Source organism: Miniopterus natalensis, chromosome 6, assembly GCF_054644295.1.
Source record: "Miniopterus natalensis isolate mMinNat1 chromosome 6, mMinNat1.hap1, whole genome shotgun sequence".
In the NCBI taxonomy this organism is placed as follows: Eukaryota; Metazoa; Chordata; class Mammalia; order Chiroptera; family Miniopteridae; genus Miniopterus; species Miniopterus natalensis.
This window is the reverse complement of record NC_142086.1, coordinates 32010690-32018227: the sequence shown is the minus strand read 5'-3', so window position 1 is coordinate 32018227 and position 7538 is coordinate 32010690.

Sequence of the window (7538 nt, the reverse complement as noted above, 5' to 3'; positions counted from 1 at the left end):
ATCATTTCCAATTGGTGAAATATGGGAAATTTTTATTTTCACTTTCATATTTTTCAATTTTTTCCTGACTTTTTGCAATAAGGGTCCATTGCACTCATAATCTTAGAAATGTATTTTAGGAGAAAGCAAAGATGAAATAAAAAATAAACAAATAAATTTAACTCCACATAGACTATATTTGAGAGTATATTTAATGATACATGATGCCATACACAACCATGTAAAATTTTACACAATCACATGCACAGTTGCATGACCAAGTCCAAGCTTTTCTTTTGGGGTTGGATCATTATTACATGGCTTTCCTGGTAGGCTGAAGCATATTAACATCCATGTTAAAAAAGATAACCCTCTTTTCTGTGCAGTATCTCTTCCTTGCTGACCCATCTTGAGCCCTATAGTTGATCATCAGAACTACTCTTTCACCAGAAGCCTTGATTTCTTTCATTCTTGCATTCCAGCAACACCTGCTCAGTAAAAACACAGACTTGTTTTGAAGCTACAATCTTACATCCCCAGCACCCTGACAGAGATATTTATAAATCCTTCCAGCGTGGCATCAGCTGTGTCTCCAAGCTCCAGCGTACCCCACAATCTGCTCTCAGTCTTTCTCTTGCTTGCCCTTTTGGCTTTCTTCAACTCAAACCTTCACCGCTCTCCTCAAGGCCCCTTCTATTTGAGAGGACAACTTTGTCTACTACATCTATTGGAGGTGGAAGCCATCAAGCACGACCACTCTCGGCTTCTTCCCACCTCTAGAAATGTATTTATAATTAAAGTATATATGGTTTTATAGAAACTATTATGTATATAGTTCTATGTCTCCCCCTTTTTATTCTCAGTGGTCTCCTTATTTCTATTCTCATAGGATAAGACGCCCTTTAATCTCTCCTCTTAAAATGTATCTCCCAACATACACATATGCTCAAATTTCTCTCATTCCAAAATATTGCCCTCCCTAAGTCCACTGGTTTCTGCACTCACCTATAGATACTGTCTAAATCTCGTCTTCATCTCTGTACAGATTTCTTAAAAGACCAATCTCTACTTTTCAGTTCCTCATCTCCCATTCTATTCAACCCATTTTCCAATTGACATTGTCCCCACTAAGGTCACAAATGGTCTCTTGATTGTTAACTCCAATGAATATTTTGCAATCTTTCTTTCTTTCTTTTTCTTTCTTTCTTTCTTTCTTTCTTTCTTTCTTTCTTTCTTTCTTTCTTTCTTTCTTTCTTTCTTTCTTTCTTTCTTTCTTTCTTTTTTTCTTTCTTCCTTTCTTTCTTCCTTTCTTTCTTTTTCTTTCTTTCTTTCCTTTTCTTTCTTTCTTTCTTTCTTTCTTTCTTTCTTTCTTTCTTTCTTTCTTTCTTCTTTCTTTCTTTCTTCTCTCTCTCTCTCTCTCTCTCTCTCTCTCTCTCTCTCTCTCTCTCTCTCTCTCTCTCTCTCTCTCTTTCTTTCTTCTTTCTTCTTTCTTTCATTTTTATTTTATTGGGCCCCTCGGCTGCATTGGAAACTGCTGTTTACTCAGTGGAAATGGCTGTACTCCCATTTGCCAGTATACCAAACCGAACTGATGTCTTTTGTGATCTATTTTTTTCTCTGCTTTTCTTTGAATTTTGATCCTCAGGGTTCAACTGTTCAATTTATGCTCTTCTTACGCCATATAACCTTCCTTCATGACTTTATAACTCTCAGGAATTACTTTTCAGTGTTGCCAAACCTATGATCATATATGTCCAATAATCTAACTAAAATTTTCTCTGCTTACTTGGTAGATTCTTGTTTTATTATTTTTAAAAACAAAATTAATTCTTCTTTCCCCTAGACTGTTGTTGGATAGTCTCTATGCTAATTTTGAGGTTATCTTTTGCCAAGTCATTAAAGCTAGAATATTGACTATCATTCTTTACCCCTCCACTTTCTGCACTTTTCATATTCCTATAATTATCAGTGACTAAATTAACTAATCTGCTTCTCAGACTCAGTTGCTAATTAGGTTCACCTGGGGAGCTTTAACACTATCCTAGATGGATCAGAGCAAATCTCTGGGATGAGTGGGGCCTGGAAATTTGTTATTCTAAGGGGCAGAGAGGATTAGAAACTGCTTTTCCCAGTATTCCTCAAATATGTCACTTGTGTTTTACCTCTAATAAACTGCTCAGCTTTTAGGTTCCCATCATCACTTACTGCATATGTCCTAAGGGCCACCCTGCCTTCAGTCTTATGCCTCTCCAATCCAGTATCAATCTGGCCATCAGGGTGAACATCTGAAATATAAATATTACAATGTCCTCTCCCTTGCTCTTCTAATCTAATCCCATGTACTCTGTCCTGGCTTAACATTTCAATGGTTTCCCACTTAAAAAAAAAAAAAATCAAATCCAAGGTTTTTAATTGGACACCTGGGGCCTTATTTTAATTTACTCATCCCTTGCCATTTTTGTCTCTTTTCTTTGCTTCCCACAGAATGAACCCACTTATTCCTATGCAAATGTAGGTGTTTTCTATTTTTTATGCTTTTGATCATGAGGTGTCCTCTGACTAAAATGACCCTTTCACAATTAACTGTTAATCTTATTTAACTCATGCATGGACTTTGCAATCACTTTTTCAAAGCTGGGCTAAGCACCTTCCCCAGTTTCTCATAGTGATCTCTGCCTAAAGAAATTATTGCTTTTACCACTTGAGTTTATAATGATGTTGTTTTTATGCCTGCTTTCTCTTTGGAAACAACGAGTGGCTTAATCACCTTTGTATACCCTGGTGTCTAGTCAGAAGTGATAAAATAAAGCAGGATGCCTAATAGATGTTGGGTCCTGAAACAAGCAAGAGATTTAAAATAGAAAGGGGTAGTTTCTGTACATTGAGAATGATGAACTTGGAAACCAGTAGAGAAGATGTTCTTTAGATTTAGGATATATTAGATCTCTACTAACATTACTAGTGTTATTTGTATCTGATTTGTACTCACTTTGGAACTTTCTGCTCTTAACTTGGTTTCTTCTGTAGAAAAATGAATATGTAACTGGTCTCTATTAATACTGGTCTAATTAGTAATTATGTTTCTCACACAATTACATAGTTTTATACTACACATCAATCTCCTGTGAATTTGAGTTTATCATCTATATTTTTTTAGGGTCCAGTCAACCTGGGTAAATTTACCAAATTCCAGATCTGCTAAACTGAGTGATGTGATCAGTACCAAGATCCCTTTCAGCCTTGAAATTTGGAATTTATATTTTGTTTAATTGAAAAATAAAAAATTAGATGTTTTATTAACATGTATACTTCAAAATGCGTGAGGACTATAGATAAATTGCATTGTGACAACTTTTATTAAATTTTACATTCTTCACACAAATGTTTGAGAGGAAAGAAAATTATTCGTATTTTTCTGGATCAAGGCATGTTAAGTGAACATGTAACATGTTTTATGAAACATGAAGAATGCAACGGAGGTGCAAAGGAATACGAAACTGAGACAAAGTGGTAGGTTTATTCCAAATTTTGAAGTATCTATTTTTAACACTTTGGTATAAATCCTTTTATTTTATTACAAGGAACAACTGCCGGATAAATAATTACGTGGAAAATAATTTTCTGAGAATTAATTGTCTGGGGGGAAATCACAAAGATGTGATTTTAAAATTTCTTTTCCAGATATGTAATTGTTTAATCTGATATAAACTTTAGGATGGAATGTATAAAGGCAGTTGCTTATTTAATCTTGTCCAATTTGCACCCTGTGATATTGAATTGTTCAGGATTACTGAGCCTATGTGCTGTAATGAAATTGTATATAATTTACTACAGATATTTACATATGACATACTTTAAGCATATATATGTGTCTGGTAATAGCAGATGTTAGTATCTGCTAAGGAACTGATAACCTACTATAATATACCATATATTGTCCGATTTATTGATCACAAGCTTAATTCTTAGAACAAGGTCTTTGTGATAGGGTTTGCTAGTTTGTGATAGGATTTGCTAGTTTCTTGCCACACATCTATTCACCCCTTTCTCTTTAGAAACACACAACTCAAATTTTTAGCTGGTTATATTGCTTCCTATAATATAAAGCACATTGTCTTCCAGACATTTTTGCAACTAAGTTTGACCATGGAACTGAGTTCTGGCTTTCAGATATTAAGGATAAATACTTGTGAGAGTTTTCTAAAAATTGCTTAAACAGAATTGACTCAGCTGGAAGTTCAATTACCCTTCCACCTTTCCTCTTAGCTTTTAGCCCCAAAATCAGTGGTGATAGCTGGAGTGCCAACAGCCATATTGGAGCATGAAGTGAGTCTGAGGGTAGAAAGGTGCTGGGATGATACAGGAGAAAGATGGAAACTTGGGTCCTTGAGGAAATTGTGGAGCCAACATTTCTGCCAGTAGTTTCTACTTACAGACTTTTTCTATGTGTGAGAAGGATAAGGTTCTATCTGGTTTAAGTCATTGTTATTTCTGTATTGTTATTGTTAAGCAAGAATTCCAGTTGAGCCCAAACTAATACACAGAGCGTGATTATATCTGATGGGTCATAGATCAACATCTTTCACTGCCAGCTATTAGTATGTGTTGTTAAGGGTAGTTGGATAGTTGGAAATTTATTCCTCTTAATGTGGAATGTCTTGCTAAACCCAAATGTGACTAGGTAATAATGCTCTTATACTTCTTTAGTCTGTGAATTTGGACAGGAACAGGGACAGCCTTGTCTTCCTAGGAAATACCCTTAAACAGTCCATTTATTCATTCAGCAAATATTTTTTTGACTAGCTATTATAGATCAAGGAAATTATTGGAACACTTTGCTTTTCAGTCAACTCATGCTTAATATTACATAAGTCACCTGTGAGTTTGGAGAAAGCAGAAAAAAGAAAAAAAATAAACCGAACGAAAATAGTCTAAATATTTGCCCTAAATAGTTGTGTTCTTGTAAAAACAATTTCCTGTATTTAAAGACAGGACTATAATCTACATTCTCCCAGATTACACCAGCCCATGAATAAAAATATTAATATCAAGTATTAATGCTCAAATTACAAGTGTTTACAGCTACCATTACAAAATTTCTCAGTACCCCTGACGCAAAGTCTCCCAATCTCTTCTGGGAGTCATGGGGGAAGGGCCTCACATGTCCTTATGACCAGTTTGTTCGTATTAATCACCTACTGGCTGCTATGTTGCTTGCAAGACTCCTAGGTAGCTGTCTCACCATTCTGCCTCATGCAAGGATCTTGCAGGAGAACACTCGTCTCCTGTAAAAATGCCAAATCCAAGTTCACTCTAGGTTACAAATCACCATGCTGCCAAAGGAGGCTACTTTCATGCTAAACCACACTGCGTTGGAGAGGGACTTATTATGTTTAGAAATGAGGAGAGTATTTCTCTGCCAACTCTGACACCTTGATGTACTACTGCTGATGCTCTCAGTATCACATTTCCAAGGAAAGCATTTCTCTTTGCTCTTTATAGCCCCTTAGTATACATTCCTTTATTATGCTCTATCCCTTGTGTCTTCATTGGAGGCACATGGGGTATGAAGTTTTATCTCAACAGTTCTATATTCTCCCATGTGTGTCAACTCGTGCTAATAGTTTGCAGGGAGGACTACTGGCTCATTAGTTCATCAGACATAACCAATTCCCACTTCGGGCTCAAAGAGAAAGCCTGCTACACCAGAACTTAACGTGGACTCAAGATGGCCATGATAAAAGAGCTAGTTGAGAATAAAGCTGTAATTTATTGATATTATTTGTTTTACATGTGTATGTATATAAATATATGTATTACCATATCCCATATAATTTGTAATTTTTATCTCTTTCAGTTGCAAAAATAATGTAAAAGGAATTCCACATGCTATCACATGTATTTTACTTATTCAACATTTATCTAGATATAAATATGAGTAACGCACTTATAATATTACCTTAAGTCACTGTTTTTGTACATGCTGAAAACTCTCTGTATATAGCTTATGTAATTTTGAATTTATTTAAACGGTGACCCAATAAGTTTTTTCCTTTTGTAGCCTTCCCTTAGTAAATGTAGTTTGTTACTATGAGTAAAGGAGATAAGTATGGGTAGAGGAGATATGGAGAGGCCAACACTTTTGTAGATAAACACAATGTGAAAACAAGGAACTACTCTGTAATTATCGGCACAGAAATAATGGCAAAGAAACAAAATTACTTCCTGAACCACATTTTATCATCTTACTAGTTGCAAAGAACACGTTTTGCCTGTTTTAATCAAATAAAAATCTTAACCATATGCATTTAGGGCTGTAAAGTATGTTTATAAGAACTCAAGAACCTTGACAGTAATAATCACAGTACTAAAATAGTTATTTAGGCAGAAAGTGGTTCGAACCATTGACAAACAAAATATCACATCTGAGAAGCCCACAGTGTAAAATTTATTTAAGACTACCAACTGTAGTGGAAAGAAAATTCCAAAGCATGACAATCTAGAGCAATTTTTAGTAGCACCTGTGGTAGGATTGAAGTTAAATAAAAAAAAAAAAAAATAGAAGGCATGTGTTTAATCTATAATCTTGTTGAAAGAAGAGTTCCAGCACAGTAGCTGTTTCCGTGTAAGACCAGCCAGATGTGGGCCTTTTTAATGGTATATGGAGCCACAGAAAGAGAGAATACAAATGCTGGGAGAGAACAGCAGATACAATGTAGTTTGTTAAAATCAAAAGCAAATGGAGAACAGCTTTGAAGCTTCTCTGAGCAGACAAAATCAGTTCGGCTATTAATTTAGCTTAATTACCCACCACTGTGAAGACACTGCTTTCTCACTACATACGCTGCTTTGTAATGGCATACCCCAAGCCTAATTCCATGTCTTGGTGTGAGTGCCCCCGGTTTGCAAACTGTCTTTTTGGGGTGTGCACAATAAATTGTTACCAATTACTACTTCAGTGATTCATTGGTTTTACTTTGGCTATTTCTGAACCTTTGACAGGCTGTTTTTAAGATGGAGAGAAATCTTCATAAAGTTGATTCGGACAGACTACAAAAGCTGTTTCCTCTTCAGTCATTTATGAAGAAACTTCTTCTAAATAGAAAGGGCGATGCATACATTAGCAATTCCCATCATCTGTTTCACTGCCCTGGCACGATTATGGGGACTGTTTGGCCAGTGTCGTGAACTATTTGCTTTCTCACCGGCCTCATTTGCTCAGCAATCCCTCCAGAAGCACGCGGAGCTTTGGGAAGTTTTCTCGGGCAGTCACGTGCCAGCCCGGGTCTATTCCATGTGAGGTCTCCAGGCCACCCCGGCAGCGGGGCGACGGCTGCTCCGCTCTGATAGCCAGCAAGGAGCAGCGCCGGAGACCTACTTGGCCGCGGTCCCGGTGGAGGAGTTTGGCAGCCCTCGGGAGATGAAATTCTTCGCTGGGACACGCCCCGGGTAGAGCCGCGACACCCTCCAGCCACTACTCTGTTGCTATGAAACAAAAGACGAGGAAGGTGAGCGAAGCAGGAAGTCCCGCCTTCCAGCCCCTGTTGGCTTTGGCTCCA